We start from the raw sequence: 17,856 nt of genomic DNA on the forward strand, positions 1-17,856 counted from the left end.
CAAAAATGTGAAAATTCCAATTCAGTACTTTGTGTACAGCCCTATGAGTGTGTAAGCCCTCCCTCCACTACTTTTGTCAGTTTCATAAAATGAGCGCCTTAGTTAGTGCATTTTGCTCAGAAAAATTATGCTCCTCCTTCTGTCACTGCTAGAGTTCTATGGTGTACACCTGAGGGTTCCATGAGCGCTCTCGAGTCTGAATCCAGTGATCTCAGTTCTAGTCTCGGTTGGACCTCAAGTCTTTGGTCATATACAGTCATATGCAAAGGTTTGGGCACCCCTAATCAATTTCAAGATTTTCTTCATAAATCCTTGGCTGTTCGGATCAGCAATTTAAGTTAAATATATCATATAGCAGACAGACACAGTGATATGTGAGAAGTGAAATGAAGTTCATAGGAGTTACAGATTTGTCAAGAAGAATGGTCCAATATACCTTCAACCAGAATCCACACTCTCATTGGAAGCTATAGGGAGTGTTTGAAGCAGTGGTTCCTAACCTTGTTGGAGGTACCAAATCCCACCAGTTTCATATGCGCAACCCCTCGTTCGTGAAAAAAAAAATACATACACATATGCCTCATAAACTGTATGCATTGAGGATGGGTCGACTTCCATGCAGCACAACCAACGTGTAGAAAATATTATGCGCACGACATTTCTTCTCAAAAGCTTGACTTGAAAGAAGGTCCAAAGCAGACAAACTCCAAACAGCAGAGGATGGTTTCGATCCATCGACCACTAGGTTATGGGCCGAGCCCGCTCCCGCTGTACCACTCTGCTGCTCAGCGCTAGAAGTTCTTCAAGTCCTCTAATCGCCAAACAAGCATTCGGTTCCAACTCGCAACTGGATTCTGATTGTCACTCATATTGTTCATTACATCATGAACAAAGCTCAGTCGGGCAGTGTTAGGGTTTTCCAGGTTATCTTTATCATAGGATTATGTTGGAATGCAACAGGTAATAAATACCTTACCTTGTCCTCCTTATCACAAGGTCGTAAAACATCCCCTGACATGTTTAGACTAGAGGACAAGGGCTTTAGCCAGTGTACCCAAACCCCCACTCTGTTTCTCTTAATAAATATCCCATCGCAGGAACGAAGGTTCAGACTTCATTCTGGAGTGAGTGAACTCTCCACCTGCAGGTGTCTAAAAGAACTTGCTTGTCTCCCGTGTGGTTCATGCAAAATATTGTTTGAGTGAGCAAATCTCTAACATTTTGGTGCCGAAACCCGGGATCTCTCATACCCATCATCTGGCTGACGGAGGACGACGCGCTGCACACCGTCGACGGGCCAGCGTCCACTAGCCGGACCTGGTAAAGAAAGACCTGGGAAGGAAATTCTTCGCTGGGCCAGCATCTTAGGTCTGCCTTCGTCTGACAGAGGTGGATTGACGGGACCCGGCAGTGCAACGAACCAGGAGACAAGTAAGTTAAAAGCCTGAAGTTGTGTTGTGTTGTTAAACGCGTAACACGTAGAGGTGCACAAGAGATACGGCTTTGGTTTATCCGAGCTATGAGATACGGCTTTGGTTTGTCCGAGCTATGAGATACGGCTTTGGTTTGTCCGAGCTATGAGGCCTAAAAAAAGCGCTGGAACTTGTGTGATTGAGTGTGTGACTGGTAGGATAAATTGACTAAATAGCAGTTCTAGCATTGATCCACAGCAATAATACAGGCTAGTAATTTGTTGAAAGGTCAATTTAAACCTGCATTGAGGATCCTCAAATAAATAAATAAATAATAATAATAATAATATTTTTGAAAAAAAAATTAAATTGTATAACCTAAAACTACTAGAATTAATATGGGAAATAAAAACGGTAAATCTCTACCTCTTGACGGAGATGAGAAGTACATGGCGAGTAGATTTCTTAATTGTATGCAATATATGCCAAAGTGGAAGAAAAAGTATGGAGTAGAAGGGAAGTTGAGAGTTGAAGTGTGGAAGATAGTAGTTGATGTTTTGGAAGAGAGTGTGGATAAAAAGAAAAATGGACTGAAAAAGAAAAGAAAAGAGAGAGAATTGGATTGTGCTAAAATGTGGTTAAAAGCTTCACAAGAGAGAAAAGAACAAATCCAAAAGACAAAAGATAGAAAGATGAAAGGTGATGAGGCTGAGACTATGTTTGTCAGGCCGGAAGACAATGAGGCCACAGTGCGCAGGCGCACTGCCGCGGCCACGGCTCCAGCCGAAGCTCAAGCAGAGGAGCAAGAGGGGCCTTCCGCTCGTACACAAAACTTGTATCCAAGCTTAACAAACCTGCAGCCCCCCCCATATAACAGCAAAAGAAGTCAGGGTCACATTAGTAGGAGTCCTGTACAAACAAGAAGTTTGACCACTGCTGCTAGATTTTCTCAAAATTTAGACAAGGTTGATGTATGCCCAATGATACAGGTGCCAAACCCTAATGTAGGGGAAGGCCAACTCCCACATACATATGTTTTCCGGCCATGGACTTTGGAAGAGGCAAGAAAAGCAGTTGAAGGGGTTACCCCTGTTGCTGAAGACCCAGATAAATGGGCAGAGGACATGGCTGGAATTATACATTCCTATAGACTGAATGGACATGAGGCAGGAGAAGCTGCAATGTCCTCCTTGGGAAAAGACTGGGCGAAGGTTAGAGGAAATTATACAGGTAGAAATATTCAAGGGCCTTTTCCCTATCCCATTGAGGAAAATCAATTGGGAGGGGAGTATGCAGCACAATGGAATGGTCTTGTGCAAAGAGTGCGAACTATATTTCAAAGACGAGCGAATTATGGTCATTTGGCAGGAATAAAACAGAAGCCTGGCGAAGATACTGATGATTTTCGTTTGAGATTTGAAAAAGAATTCAGGGTGCATAGTGGCATCCCATTTAATGATGCAGCTGAGAGTGCTTATCAACAACAGCTTAAAAATGCGCTCCTCACTAATTTCCGCCCTGAAATAGGCAACTGGGTGAGGAAACATTTGGTGGAAGTGGACGTTGCAAGTGTGACAACAACTATGCAATGGGCCAGACATGCTGAAAAAGTGATCAAAAAAGGCAAAAGTTCTGATGTATTTCATCTAGATAATGATGATGATGAACTAGATGAAGATACAACAGTCTTCTTCCAAGGGTCCCAGCAAGGCAGAGGAAGAGGTAGAGGCCAACAAGGTCACAGGCCGCCATATAATTCAAAACCCCCACGAGATACTGACAACTGTTGGAACTGTGGGAAACGAGGACACTTTGCAAGAGTGTGTCGTTCTGCAAAGCAATATCAATCAAAGGGTGCAGGGAGGGGCAGAGGAAAGGCCAAATTCTCAGCATGACTAGACCCCCCCCCTTTGACCTCTGGTGCTCCTATAGAGGAAGAAATAATAGATGTCCATACAGCATGGGACATTCTGAGTGCATTAAAAGAAAAACCATATGTTACTCTAAACATTGGAGGCAGTGATGTCGAGTTTTTGTGTGATACCGGGGCTTGTAAAACCGTGATAAAAACTAAAGTCCCAAATCTAAAGGCCTCCCAAAATACTATTTGGGTGAAATCTGCTGATGGGCAGGTACACAAGGAGAGTATCTCTAATCCAGTTGAAGTGAGAGATAAGGAAACTGGAAGCATGGTTTCAGTTTCGATTGTCCTATCTCCAAAATGTCCCATAAATCTGCTGGGACGAGATCTGATGACTCGGTTGGGAATTGCAATAATCCCAGTAAAGGATGGCATGCGAGCATGTAGAGTGAGAGATGTGGACTCATATGCTGCACAAGCAGGTGAACAGATTTGCTGCTCCTATGCCATCCCTCCTGAACGAAATCCTAAACTCCCAAGCAGATTGCTGAGTGAAGCTCGAAAACAATTGTCCCAACCTGAATCAGAAATGACTTGTACTGAATTACATGTCACCATGAATATTCTCACTGATCCACAAGATGACTATATTGGAAGTTTTCTCAGTGACACAGAAGTAACTTTAACAATCACTGCTCTGTACACTGATCGCAGGTCATTTGCGGCTGCTGCTGTGCTCTTGCCCGCTCCTCAGAAAGACAGATACAAATTGTCAGCTGTACCCCACATCTCATTGTTTAAACCTCACAGTATAACGTGGGCAGATGTGGGTTCCCGAATTAAACTTGCTGGATCTGTGACTGATTATGAGGACAAAGGTGATGGGTGGAGCTACAGTACCAGTTGTGACGTGTGGAAGCAAACAGTGTGTGAAGTGGCTGTGGGCAGAGCAGGCGCTTGTGCGCTTCCCTGACTAGTTGACATTTGTTTGAATGAAAAGGAGGAGGGGGAATTGGCTGGGCTTCCTGAAAAACTGTGGACCAAGGGCCCATCTGATGTAGGACTTTTAAAATCCATTTCCCCAGTACAGATCAAACCAAGATCAGAGTGGCGTCCGAGAGTTAAGCAATATCCTTTAAAACAGGAGGCAATAAATGGGATTGCCCCTGTTATAAATGATCTTTTGGCAGGAGGAATCATTAGGGAATGCTCGGATTCTCCTTGCAACACTCCCATTTTTCCAGTCCAAAAGGCCGACAAAATTAATTGGCGAATGATACAAGATCTACGAGCAGTGAATGATGCAGTGCAAACAAGAGCACCCAATGTGCCTGACCCACACACACTTCTGAACACTTTGAAACCTAATCAGAAGTTTTTCACAGTAATTGATCTCAGCAATGCATTTTTCTCAGTGCCAATTCACCCAGACTCACAGTTTTGGTTCGCTTTTACCTTTAAAGGACAAAGCTATACATACACCAGATTGCCACAAGGATTTGCTGATAGTCCAACTATTTTCACTCAAGCTATCATGGCCTGTTTGGCTGATTTTCAGATGTCAAACAAAAGCCAACTTCTAGTTTATGTAGATGATCTCCTGGTAGCCTCTGAAACTGAAGCTGCTTGCAAGGCAGACTCCTTAGCATTGTTACACTATCTCTGCAAAACAGGGAATAAAGTGAACAAAAATAAGTTACAATGGGTCCGACAGGAAGTGAACTATTTAGGTCACACTTTGTCGGCTTCTGGAAGACAGATACAAAGTACCAGAAAGCAGATTATTTCAGATGCACCGAAACCTGAAACAAAAAAACAAATGATGTCATTTTTGGGGCTCTGCAATTACTGCAGAGCATGGATCCCACATTATGCGGAGAAAACACAACCATTGCTGGATAATGTGCATGGAGTTCCCATGACAATGACAGAAAAAATCATGTGGACACCAGCAGCGGATGATGCTTTTGTAGTGCTGAAACAGGCTCTGGTAGAAACCACAACTCTTATCTTGCCAGACTACAATAAAACCTTTGTGCAAACAGCAGACTGCAGGAATGGTTTTATGACCTCAGTGTTGCTGCAGGGTCATGGCAACAAACTAAGACCGATTGCATTCTATTCAAAAAAACTGGATCCAGTGGCTCTGTCTCTGCCAGACTGTGTTCAAGCAGTATGCGCGGCAGCGCTTGCAGTGAGACAATCTGCAGATGTGGTGCTCTTTCACAAAATGGAGCTGCTAGTTCCACATGCTGTAGATGTGTTGCTGCTGCAAAGCAAAATGAACTTTTTGTCACCAGCCAGACATCTGTCCTACACTGCTGTACTTCTGTCACAACCACACATCGTGATAAAGAGGTGCACAGTCCTAAACCCAGCAACGTTGATTCCGTTGCCAGGGGATGGGACACCACATAACTGTTTGGATGCTACAGAACATCTACAGCTGCCCAGAGAAGATTTAAGTGACACGCCGCTTGATAAAGGGGAAAAGTGGTTTGTGGATGGATCATGTTCAAAGGATCCTAAAGGAAACAATCAAAGTGGTTATGCAATTGTGAAATTGCCAAACCAGATTGTTGAAGCAGAGAAGCTTCCATACACCAGGTCAGCACAGGCTGCTGAGCTGATTGCTCTAACAAGAGCTTGTCAATTAGCGGAAGATAAGGAAGTCACTGTATACACAGACAGTCAGTATGCGTTTTCTACTCTGTTCTATTTTGCGAAACAATGGGAGCGCAGAGGGATGACAACATCAACCGGTAAGCCGGTTACCCATGCCTCCTTGTTAAAAGACTTGTTGCAGGCCATTCTTTTACCTGCTAAACTAGCTGTGTGTAAATGTGCTGCTCACACCACAGGCAGAGATGAAGTCTCAAATGGAAACAGATTAGCAGACAAAATTGCAAAAGAAGCAGCTGCAGGGAGACATGGCCATGAATTTTTTTTAATGGGTTCAGAGGACACACAACTCATAGATAAGACTATACTGGCAGATATGCAGGGCAATGCTCCAATGGTGGAGAAACGAATGTGGACGACAAAAGGTGCAATAGCGGATACAGATAATATCCACCGCATCAATGACAAACCTGTTTTACCAAAATCACTTTTTAAGGCAGCAGCGCTTGCGACACATGGGCTTTGCCATGTGTCGACAGGAGGGATGAAGACCATCATAGATCAACAATTCACTACCTTTGGTTTAGATGCTTACTTAAAAAATTTTTGTAAAGCATGTCCTGTTTGTGTGAAACATAATCCACAAGGAAACATGAGACCTAAGAGAGGCTCATTTCCAAAACCCTCTTATCCATTTCAAATCATGCATATGGATTTTATTGAACTCACACAAAGTGGACCTCACAAATACTGCCTAGTGATGATTGATGCATTTTCCAAATGGGTGGAAATAGTTCCATCTAAACGCGCAGATGCCTTAACAGTGGCAAAAGCCATCTGCAAAACCATCATACCAACTCATGGCATCCCCCAGACCATTTACAGTGACAATGGTCCACACTTTGTGAACCAAGTTGTGCAGAACATGGCTGTACACCTTGGAATAACGTTAAAAAACCACTGTGCTTGGCATCCTTCGAGCGCAGGCCTGGTTGAACGGGCAAATTTTACCATCAAAAGCAGGTTGAAAAAATGCATGGAAACAACAGGCAGACCTTGGCCAGAGTGCCTCGACTTAGTGAAGCTCTATATGAGAATTACTCCCACTTCAGAAGGACTAACACCTTTTGAAATCATACATGGGAGACCATATAGACTACCAGTGTTCCCTGCAGATTTGCAAAAAGCAGATGAAGAACAGACCTTGGCAGATTATCTTATCAGGACGCTCAAACTGAAAGATGTGTCAAATGCAAATTTACTGCCGCCTGATCTCTCTCCCTCACAGGTGGACAAGCCCATCAATCCAGGAGACTGGGTCTACATCAAGGTCATCAAAAGAAAGAACTGGGCCAGCCCACGGTGGGAGGGACCGTTTCAAGTTTTGCTTGCTACTCCCACGGCGATTAAAATTTCTCAACGGCCCAGTTGGATTCACCTCAGCCACTGCAAGTTGCAGAGAGTGCTGGACCCCTAATTCGGAGTGGTGGGGAAGGCTAACTACAAAGGAGTTTCATCGTTTAGGGTGAGGCGTCTCAATGTTGGTGAAGAATCCATCGATCCCCACTCCGCTAGGCGAGGGGATGTCCCAGTGTCTCTGCCATCCTAGTAGCAACGGGGCTCCATATGCCAGATGGATCCTCTGCTGCGTTGTGGTTGGAGCGTGCTATGGTCTATTGACTCATCTGAACAGACCAAATGACAATGTTGCCCGTGGTAAACGATGGTCACATGATGAGAACTTTGAGGACTGGTCATGGGACCCCAGAAACCCATACGAAACCAACACTTGGTCCCGGTATGTCAGGTTGACTGTGAGAGCTCACACACAGGAGGGATGCTATGTGTGTTCGAAACTCCCCCCTTCCTCCACGCAAGTTCGCTTGGAGGCCAGAGCAATGAATGTCACTGAAGCAAAATGTATGGCATCCATGGGAGGAGTTGGATATCAGCACCGTGCCGTCGCAGTCAAGGATGCCGACCCTTACCGCCCTGGGCTTGCTGACGGTGCCTGTGATCAGCTATTCTGGACAAATCTCAATGTGACTGTTAAAGGACGAACAATACCACAAGTGGCCTACACAGAGAGACCAGCTGGAGTGAATTACACATGTTACATCCAAGGTAACAAGACCCACGTCTGCATTAGCGACGACTGCTCTCCAGGAGGAAACTGGATGGGAGCTCTGGACATCATCGATGAGTGTCAAGATAAGAGAGCCATTTCAGGTGGTGAGGGCTCTCCCACCAACATGGCTACACCATCGAATGGAACATACTTCATACAGAATGGGTGGTGGCTTTGTGGTCACAAGGTTTATCCGATGCTGCCTGCCAACTGGACAGGAGTGTGTGCACCAGTGTGGGTGACAGACCACACCTACAGGATACGACACCATTTGTTGACAGGAGCACATAACTCTACTGGACGTCGACGCAGGGCAGTTGCAACCTTTGACCCTCATGACCCTGTCTGGGGTGCGAACGTTCCAGATGACCATAAAGTATGGTCCGTCGGAGACAAAGTTGTCCTTGCGGTCTTTCCTCAGATTGGGGTTGGGAAACTATCACTCTTCATCGAGACACTGAACTATCGTTTTCAATCCTTTGTGAATCTCTCACTGCAAGTCAACGATGGACAAAATAGAGAGATTCAGGCTATTAGACTGATGGTCTTGCAAAACAGGATGGTTCTGGACTTGTTGACGGCAGCACAAGGTGGTGTGTGCCACATCATTGGGACTTCCTGTTGCACATACATACCAGGAGAAAATGACACCCACATAAACGACGCCATGAATTCGCTGAAGAACTTACAGCAGGCCATGTCTAAGGACAAGGTCCCACATCAGTTTGATTTCTTTTCATGGCTATTCTCTGGCAACTGGTGGCAACTGCTGTTGAAATTGCTGTCTCCTGTACTTGTTGTGCTGGTGGTGTTGTGCTTGTTTACGACCTGCGTTATCCCATGTTTGAAGTCTGCTGTGTCGAAGTTTGTGTCCTCTACTGTAGCCCAGGTTCATATACAACTTCTTAGAGATAACGGATGTGATGACGATAATGAAACGTGGATTGCGTAGATGCTGTTCTGTTGAGCATGTTTTACAGAAACTTGATGATTTGACCATCGAAAATGCTTCGCAAGTGATGGATACAATGATGTACTGTTTCTGTGTTTTTCTTTTTATTTTTTTTATTATTGATAGCATTCTGGTCGCCTGTGGCAACGGGGCCGTGTAAGAATTTTCCTGCTAATAACATCTGGCCAGCAGGTTTTTCGCTTACACAATAAGTTTGATTTGGGGTATTGAGGTAATGCCTCATCTTCACTAGAAAGTGTTGCTATCATTGTTTGTTGTTTTTATTTTTACCATTCTACTTTCTTCATTATACGTATATATGTTTTTTTACTTGTCTTTGTTGTTTGGGGTAACATACTCATATGATAAATCAGGAGGGAGATGTTAGGGTTTTCCAGGTTATCTTTATCATAGGATTATGTTGGAATGCAACAGGTAATAAATACCTTACCTTGTCCTCCTTATCACAAGGTCGTAAAACATCCCCTGACATGTTTAGACTAGAGGACAAGGGCTTTAGCCAGTGTACCCAAACCCCCACTCTGTTTCTCTTAATAAATATCCCATCGCAGGAACGAGGGTTCAGACTTCATTCTGGAGTGAGTGAACTCTCCACCTGCAGGTGTCTAAAAGAACTTGCTTGTCTCCCGTGTGGTTCATGCAAAATATTGTTTGAGTGAGCAAATCTCTAACAGGCAGCACTAACCTGGATGCTGGTGGAGAAACCAACTTTTTATCCATGTTCATGTTTTAATAGACTTGTCAACAAAATTCAATGTTGGAACTGCAGCTGGTAGGTAGTGTGGCTGAGCGGTCTAAGGTGCTGGATTTAGGCTCCAGTCTCTCCTAAGGCGTGGATTCAAATCCTGTGTCAGTTCCGTATTATTCTTCTGGCCCAACTCTTTTCGGTGCAGCCGTTGTACATATGATGACCCTGGAAAGTTCTTGGCGAATTATCAATCTTTGCCTTTCATGTTCATCGGGACTACCCTTTTAATAGGTACCTACACGTGTAGTTGGATAGAGACTGCTGAAAGGGGACACATATATGCCTCCTGAACTTCATGCATTCCTGCGAGTGAAGAAGAGTGAACAAATAAGTCGGCAGACAAGTTTGCCGATTTATTAGTGCCCAGAAGAGCAGCACTCCGTACTGTAACCTGTTAGGTTTGTTCCCAGTTCTTTAGCCTTAATGCTCGATATGCTAACAGTAATTACCAAGAGGCAGCCTTCACAGTTTAACTATTTAATGTATGCCAAAATGATCGATGCACAGCTGTGGAGCCCTTTCTGCGAGATGCAGAAGAAGGTCCCTCTCCCAGCGCCAAGGTTCCTGCTCTTATAGTACTCTGGCCGCATTCCTGCAAGGAGGCGACTCTGCCTAGCCTGTGTGATAATGTGTGACCTTGTCGTCTTAACCGAGAGCGACTTCTACATATGTGCAAAGGGTGTCATAGAGTAGAGTAAGCTAATAAAGCAAGAGAAGGGTTACAGCAATATAATGGCATAGCTCAAGCTACCTAGCTAATCACATGTGCCAAAGACGCCTATTCTAACAAACCGTTGGTGAGAATGGGTAGACGGGGAAGCCTGTAAGCGAGTCCGTCACTCGTATACTCCATCGCTTCTTGGCCTTTTGGCTAAGATCAAGTGTAGTATCAGTTCTTGGGTTTGGGGGATTAAGAGAGCTGACCATAGAAGAGAGAATTTTAACCATAAAAGTGGTGATTTTACCCTTGCTTTTACGAATCAGTTCTGTTTTCATCCCAACAAGGAAGGTGCTTTAAGAGTTGGACCGAGCCATTTTTTACTTCATCTGGAAATCCAAGTCGGAGGGACGGAAGAGGGACACCAGGAAGAAAAGGAAAAAAAAACGGAGGAGAAGGAGTGCCGGACTTAAACCTCTTCCTCGGAAGCAGCACCTGCAAAGTGCGCTTGTTACACCAAATGCACCGAAAAGCCAAGCAATGACACGATTCCGGATGGGCTCATACCTTCGGAAACTAAAGCTAATACCCACCGACCAAAGAATTCCTGTGTCTTTTAACGTGTCACCTTCTTATTCCTTAGTCAAGAAGTTTTTGAAGAACTTTAAATTAGAGCAAGAAAATTGAGACATTTTAACAAATCACAGGTCTATGATCTCTGTCGTACAGGAGCGGGAAGTGGTGTGTCCAGTGCGCGGCCTTGCATTCAGCGAGCCCACAACAGTTTGGCACAACGTCAACCACCCTGCCCTCTCGAAACAAACTTCGGGACCTGTTATGGGTGGTGGCCCATGATGTCCTCTAAGTCAGGTCTGTTATTCACTCCCGGGCCATGTCAGCGCTCTCAACGTGCCCCCAACCTGGCTGTGGCGCCCAGGAGTCGGTGTGGCAACTGCTCTGGTAGTGCAGGGCTGCTGTAGACTTGTAGGCGACCTGCAATTCCCGGCAAGGGAAGCGCTGTATGCAGACCTTGTACTCTATGGAGTGAGCTCGTTGAAACGCAAGCAAGAAGACTTTACAAAGCAGTGGCTCACCTTTGCCGCCATCAAAGACGCCATGTGGCCTTCCAGAAACTTGCTGGTAAGGAGGCACAGACAGACCCCCCCCCCCCGTTCTTGTTCTTATCAGTTTAATATCTGATATGTCCCCTATCCGGGGATCACATATTAAAATAATTTTTGGAATTGGGTGATGGAATAGGGACTTGCCCCGTCCACTCCATGCATCGACCTGGTATCGCAGTACCTCCAGGAACGGTGCACCCCCTCTACGGGCCAAATCAATAGTTCATATGTTAGAAAACCATTTCAATCCGTTCGCTGCATTCTTACAGGGTTAAGCAGTCAATTTTGACTTGATGGGGTCTGATCTAAATGTAAGATGTTGGGATTTGAGGCTTTCCCACCAATCGGTTTGCAAATAGGTTCATTTCTCGAGGCTTGATGTGCACACAAACCCCCCTGCTGGTCAAAATTACATTTACCTTTATATTTTGCTTCATGTAGCTTGATCAAAATGAATATAACTTCTCTCTGTATGGGCATCCACGTGTAACACTGAAGGAGGTGGACGTGTGTTTCAATATGTAAATAAATACCATCGTTGTCGATTAAGAAGCTAAAAGTTGATGGAACACATTTTTTTGTAGGGCTGCTGTGTTTTAACAAGGAAAGACTGATGTGCTTATGGATGAAGATGACTTGTACATGTGATTGTGCTTGTAAACAGTAAAGAGGAGTGCTTGTGCAATTGAGAGGGTTGGTTATTGATTTTTATTCAAAAACAATATTCTTTGCCAAATTACAATAGGCTGACATGTCCCCATTCAAATGGGTACGACCAGAAATTAAACTGCATTGATAAATGAGGCCCCTTCGTTAGTCGTCACCTTACCGTGGTGGAGGGGTTTGCGCGCCCCAATGATTCTTGGAGCCATGTTGTCTGGGGCTTCATGCCCCTGGTAGGGTCATCCATGGCAAACTGTCACGGTCGGGTGGAGCATGGAGAAGGACGACGAAGTGCAGCTTGGACCAGGGTTTATTGGTGAACTCAAAAAAGGCAAACTTACACGACGTAACCACAACAACATGAATGACTGACGTGAAACCAGACAACATCAGGACATGACAACAGCAAGACCGGACGACAACAGGAAGCAAAAAAGACCTCGTGACAGGAACACACAACATAAATCCAACACCGAACAACCACAACCAATGATCCGAAACCAAGACAACAGACACATAGTGGAGCAGTTGGGGACGAGACGTGACACAAACGGATCCTAGGTGATCCTAGACAAAGCACGGCTCTCACAAGCCCCTTATGAAGAAAAACATAAATGGATTCCGTTTTCCCTTGCCCGGAAGCGGGTCACCAAGGCCCCCCTCTGGAGCCAGGCCTGGAGGTGGGGCTCGAAGGCGAGCGTCTGGTGGCCGGACCTTCGCCCATGGGGCCCGGCCAAACACAGCCCGAAAAGGAAACATGGGTCCCCCTTCCAATGGGCTCACCACCTGTGGGAGGGGCCAAAGGGGTCAGGTGCAGTGTAAGCTGGGCGGCGGCCAAAGGCAGGAACCTTGGCGGACCGATCCCTGGCTGAAGAAGCTGGGTCTTGCGACATGGTAGGTCACCTCTCTGGCTGAAAAGGAACCCGAGCTAGTGTGTGAGGCAGAAAAGTTCCGACTAGACATAGTCTGACTTGCCTCCACACACAGTTTGGGTTCCAGTACAAGGCCTCTCGAGAGGGGCTGGACTGTCTTCCACTCTGGAGTTGCCCACGGTGAGAGGGGTCAAGCAGGTGTGGGTATACTTATTGCACTCCGGCTGGGCGGCATTGGAGTTCACCCCGGTGAACGAGTGACAACCCTAACCCTAACCCTCCGCCTTCGGGTGGGGGATGGGTCCTGACTGTTGTTTATGTCTATAATGGCCGTGGAACAGTGGACCAGCTCTACACCCTTGGCAGGATCCTCGAGGGGGCATGGGAGTTGCCCAACCAGTCCACATGTGTTTTGTGGACTTGGAGAAGGTGTTTGACCGTGTCCCTCGGGAAGTTCTGTGGAGGGTGCTTTGGGAGTACGGGGTGCTGAGCCAACTGATAAGGGTAGTTTGGTCCCTGTATCACCGATGCCAGAGTTTGGTCCGCATTTCAGGCAGTAAGTCGGATTCGTTCCCAGTGAGGGTTGGACTCCGCCAAGGCTGCCCTTTGTCACTGATTCTGTTCATAACTTTTATGGACAGAATTTCTAGGTGCAGCGGAGGCGTTGAGGGCGTCCGGTTTGGGGACCTCACCATTGCGTCTCTGCTTTTTGCAGACGACGTGGTGCTGTTGGCTTCTTCAAGCCGTGATCTCCAGCTCACACTGGGGCGGTTCGCAGCCGAGTGTGAAGTGGTCGGGATGAGGGTCAGCACCTCTAAATCCAAGGCCTTGGTCCTCGGTCGGAAAAAGGTGGGATGCCCTCTCTGGATCGGGGATGAGATCCTGCCCCAAGTGGAGGAGTTCAAGTATCTTGTGGACTTGTTCACAAGTGAGGGCAGGATAGAATGTGAGATCGACAGGCGGATCAGTGCAGCGTCGGGAGTAATGCAGACCGGTCCGTCGTGGTGAAGAGAGAGCTGAGCCAAAAGGCAAAGCTCTCATTTTACCGGTCGATCTACGCTCCTACCCTCACCTATGGGCACGAGCTTTGGGTCGTGACCGATAGAACGAGATCCCGGATACAAGCGGCAGAAATGAGTTTCCTCCGCAGGGTGTCTGGGCTCTCCCTTAGAGATAAGGTGAGAAGCTCGGTCATCCGGGAGGGACTCGGAGTAGAGCCGCTGCTTCTCCACGTTGAGAGGAGACCAGATGAGGTGGCTCGGGCATCTCATCAGGATGCCTCCAGGACGCTTCCCTGTGGAAGTGTTCCGCGCATGTCCCACCGGTAGGAGACTTCGCGGCTGAACCAGGACGTGCTGGAGAGACTATGTCTCTCGGTTGGCCTAGGAACGCCTTGGGATCCCCCGGGATGAGCTGGATGAAGTGGCTGGGGAGAGGGAAGTCTGGGAGTCCCTCCTAAAGCTGCTGCCCCCGCGACCCGACCCGGATAAGCGGAATAGGATGGATAAATGGATGGATGATGAACGAGGGTTTAAACGGGATTGTCCGCACTTGGCATAATTTTTCTGTTTATGTGAACATGTTCACATATGTGTCGGTATGAATTATGTGACCGTATGACTGTTGCACAGAGTATGATATAGGCAGCTATCCGTTGCGAGATTTTAACAGAGAAAGAACGCTCCGCTTTCGCAGAGCATCAACAAATTGAGACGTACTCTTATTGTTCCTCTCCACGGAAATCTTTTGTAAAAGGCGAAAGTTTCATTCGATCTGAAGAGAAACGAGTGATCTGATAATCTGGGTCAAAATGGGCCACCCCACTGCTGGTCCCACCAAATTCACAGGCGGTCTCACGCTCAAATTGCAGCAACCATTCCTTCTAATACAAACAATAGACGTTGATAGATTTACTATACTTACAAGGACTCAACCTAAATAGAAGGTTTAAACAAGTATTTTGTGTTCATTAATGTCTTTTTTACTTCACACATTGTTGGCGCACAGGATTGTAGGTACCTGATCGAACACTGACGGCGCTCGTTCTTTCAAACAGCGTCACCTATCGATTGAGGGTCTATTTTGAGTATTGAAGGTAAAAGCAGTTGTATGTCTTGGTACGTGTACTTTTGGTATGAGAGAACGGGAAATGATCCCATCTCTGTGTTTTATTTGAAAATTTGTAATTTCATAACTTTATTCAACACAAATCAGAAAACAAAATACGATCGTAATTTCTCAAATGATTTCTCAGAAATGCTCTATATCTCTCTTGTACCGCAAATAATTGAGGCTTTTGACGTTGGTGGCATGGTTTGGAGTGTAATTCACCTCCACTGCGATGGTGGCGTTGGATATTTGACATTTGAATATAAATCTGTCATTTTACTTTAGAAAGTTGTTTTCTTGAAATCCATACTTGTGATGTATGAGGAACAACAATCGGGCGCATTCTTAAAAAGACAGACCTCCAGCCGAAAAAAAGGTTAGAATACGTTCATATCATATAGCGAGTCGGGAACGTGGTAATTAAATATTATTTAGCATTTACTAATTTGGTTAATACACTTTAGCAAGCAAATGCACAGTTCCAGAGTACAGTTAATAACATGCTCAAAAGTGTTCAGTGTGTCACGGCATCGCAGACCTAAACTCCATGTGCGTGCTACTGCGCGTAATTTTTTTTTAATCGGAAAGACCAGTGGAGAGTGCGAACGCAGTCCCCCACTACCAGAAATAATGCAGTCGAGATTCCCACATTTGGGGAATTCGCAGAGGTCAGCACGAACAACGGCTGAGCCTCACCCTGGGTGAACCACCTTCTTGATCATGGCGTCTCCCCTGCCAGGTAAGTATGAACTGAACAAGTTGCTGAGCCAACGTCTTTACCGCACGCGCCATCCTCAGTCACGGGCTTAATTGCTAAAACCGTGTGGCACACATACACACTCAGTGGATGAAACAGGATTCGTAGAACTGTTTAAATAGTACCTTTGGTCATTACCAAACCAAAGCATTATAAATTAAGTAAAAAATAGATTAAGAAACACTACTATCATGCTTTGCGTCTTTTTCTACCATTCATTGCCCCTACCCCCACGCCTTTGCTCACCTCCTTTTTCTTAGTAGCCAACTAGTGGTGATGGCAGCAACCTTTACAAACCATAAAAAATAAAGTATCTGCAAAAACATGCCTATCATGCATCACCTCTTTTAACCTGAGAACCCTAAAACTGTATGAATTTGTATTTATTGAAAACCTCCAACATTACCACTGAATAATTATTTTTTTTCTGAACAAGTTTTGAAAATAATATTTTCTTAAAAAACTGAATAACAATTGTAATGAAAATTCTTGGAACAATGATAGTGAAGGAATGGGGTCGAAATACAAAAAGTCCTGCCTACCTACAAAAACAGATATGCTCAAACGTCATTGAATAAAGTACATAAGCAGACAAGTATATTCACATATTAAATAAAAAAAGAAACATTTTAAGCATATAATTATGCCTACACACCAAATCAGTAAAGAAGACATAACTAGACATTTTTGATAGGTGGTAATGACAAAGGTTCTTATAACTTTATGATGTGATATGTATTTCTGAGCAATTTGAAAAAACAAATGTTTTTTGATATATTGCCTGAATAGCTTAATGACCCTTAAGGAACTGTTCAATGCATGGCTGATGATTTTCTAAATCACAGACACTGCCAAAGTCGTCTAAAAATGTACAGTATTTGATTATATCTTATGTTTTGACTAATGCTAGATGCCAGTTTTCGATTAATACTGAACGTTCTGGACAGAGGGAAATATTTTGCCTAACAAAGAAAAGATATGGTTGGAAGCATGATTAAACTAAGAATATGATGACGTAAGCAAGTACATGGAGTATCAAAAGAACAAACTAACAAAAACATGGTGGGTACAAACTTTGCATAGTCAGGGAACATTAATAAATTGATGATGTCACAGCTAAAAGCTCACATAATTACGTACAAAATAACAAAAATGAAAGAATGATGAATGGGCGGTGTGCGACAGTGGGCAAAGTGGATGTATGTGCAAGAATGGTTTACAGGAAGGACCCTTGGAGATAAAACCGGTAAAGGTGCCAGAGGAAGAGCGGCAGAAGGAAAACAACCAAGAACCCCGCCAAAGGTGATCGCCAAGGCCGAAAGACGGGATGGAAGACAACAGCCGCCACACACACCGAATCGCCCCTAATCAGCACCCAACCCCACGGAACCAGCTCTCACCGAACCAGCACCCACTCCCATGGAATCAAACTCTCCTGCGAACTTGCCACACCCCCTGATTCATCCCCCATCAAACTCGGCCCACACTAGCATGTGCAACTGAATATAAGCTGACCAAAGAACCTTGAACGTTGCCTTTTCTGAATGGAGACTTTCTGCTCTTGAGCATGGTCGCACGAAAGGCCCAGTGCTGTATTGTACTTTCCTGAAAACAGAGCTTTCTTAACAAGAATTGTGATTGAACTCAACCAACCTGTGTAAGTCTAAATTCCGTTTCGGTGTCTTAGCCTTTTCCTAAAACTGAAAAAATAAAACGAGCACACGGTGAGTAAATTGAATAACAGGTGATTGGCTATGGCTTTTGCCGTGAGGCGCGGATAGCGCGCTACCCAAATTGTGGACCAAAATCCAACAAATGGTGACCATCTGACATGATTTCTTCAGAAGGGAAAGTGCATGCTCCAGGAAGAATTCTTCCTTCTCCGCTCTTGCTCAACAAATTTTTTTTTTCAATAAAACCTCCCAGTTC

At 45.1% G+C, this 17,856-nt stretch overlaps 1 long non-coding RNA gene, 1 other non-coding gene and 3 pseudogenes across 2 annotated transcripts; 2 read left to right on the forward strand and 3 right to left on the reverse strand.

The window, feature by feature from the left end:
* Positions 1-9,338: 9,338 nt before the first annotated feature.
* Positions 9,339-10,771, reverse strand: LOC148386895 (uncharacterized). The gene is made up of 3 exons (XR_015862681.1): positions 10,710-10,771; positions 9,984-10,047; positions 9,339-9,909 (listed from the first exon to the last, which is right to left on the reverse strand). It is a non-coding gene; the product is annotated as an uncharacterized LOC148386895 (long non-coding RNA).
* LOC148386896 (U2 spliceosomal RNA) lies at positions 10,596-10,767 on the forward strand (annotated as a pseudogene).
* Positions 10,772-11,560: 789 nt separating the features above from the next.
* Positions 11,561-11,729, forward strand: LOC148386897 (U2 spliceosomal RNA; annotated as a pseudogene).
* A 3,011-nt stretch (positions 11,730-14,740) lies between these two features.
* Positions 14,741-14,852, reverse strand: LOC148386898 (U5 spliceosomal RNA). Its single transcript, XR_015862877.1, has one exon. It is a non-coding gene; the product is annotated as a U5 spliceosomal RNA (small nuclear RNA).
* Positions 14,853-15,762: 910 nt separating this feature from the next.
* LOC148386899 (U1 spliceosomal RNA) lies at positions 15,763-15,917 on the reverse strand (annotated as a pseudogene).
* Positions 15,918-17,856: the final 1,939 nt, after the last annotated feature.

Source organism: Syngnathus floridae, chromosome 14, assembly GCF_059516105.1.
Source record: "Syngnathus floridae isolate MCC-2025c chromosome 14, RoL_Sflo_1.0, whole genome shotgun sequence".
NCBI lineage: Eukaryota > Metazoa > Chordata > Actinopteri > Syngnathiformes > Syngnathidae > Syngnathus > Syngnathus floridae.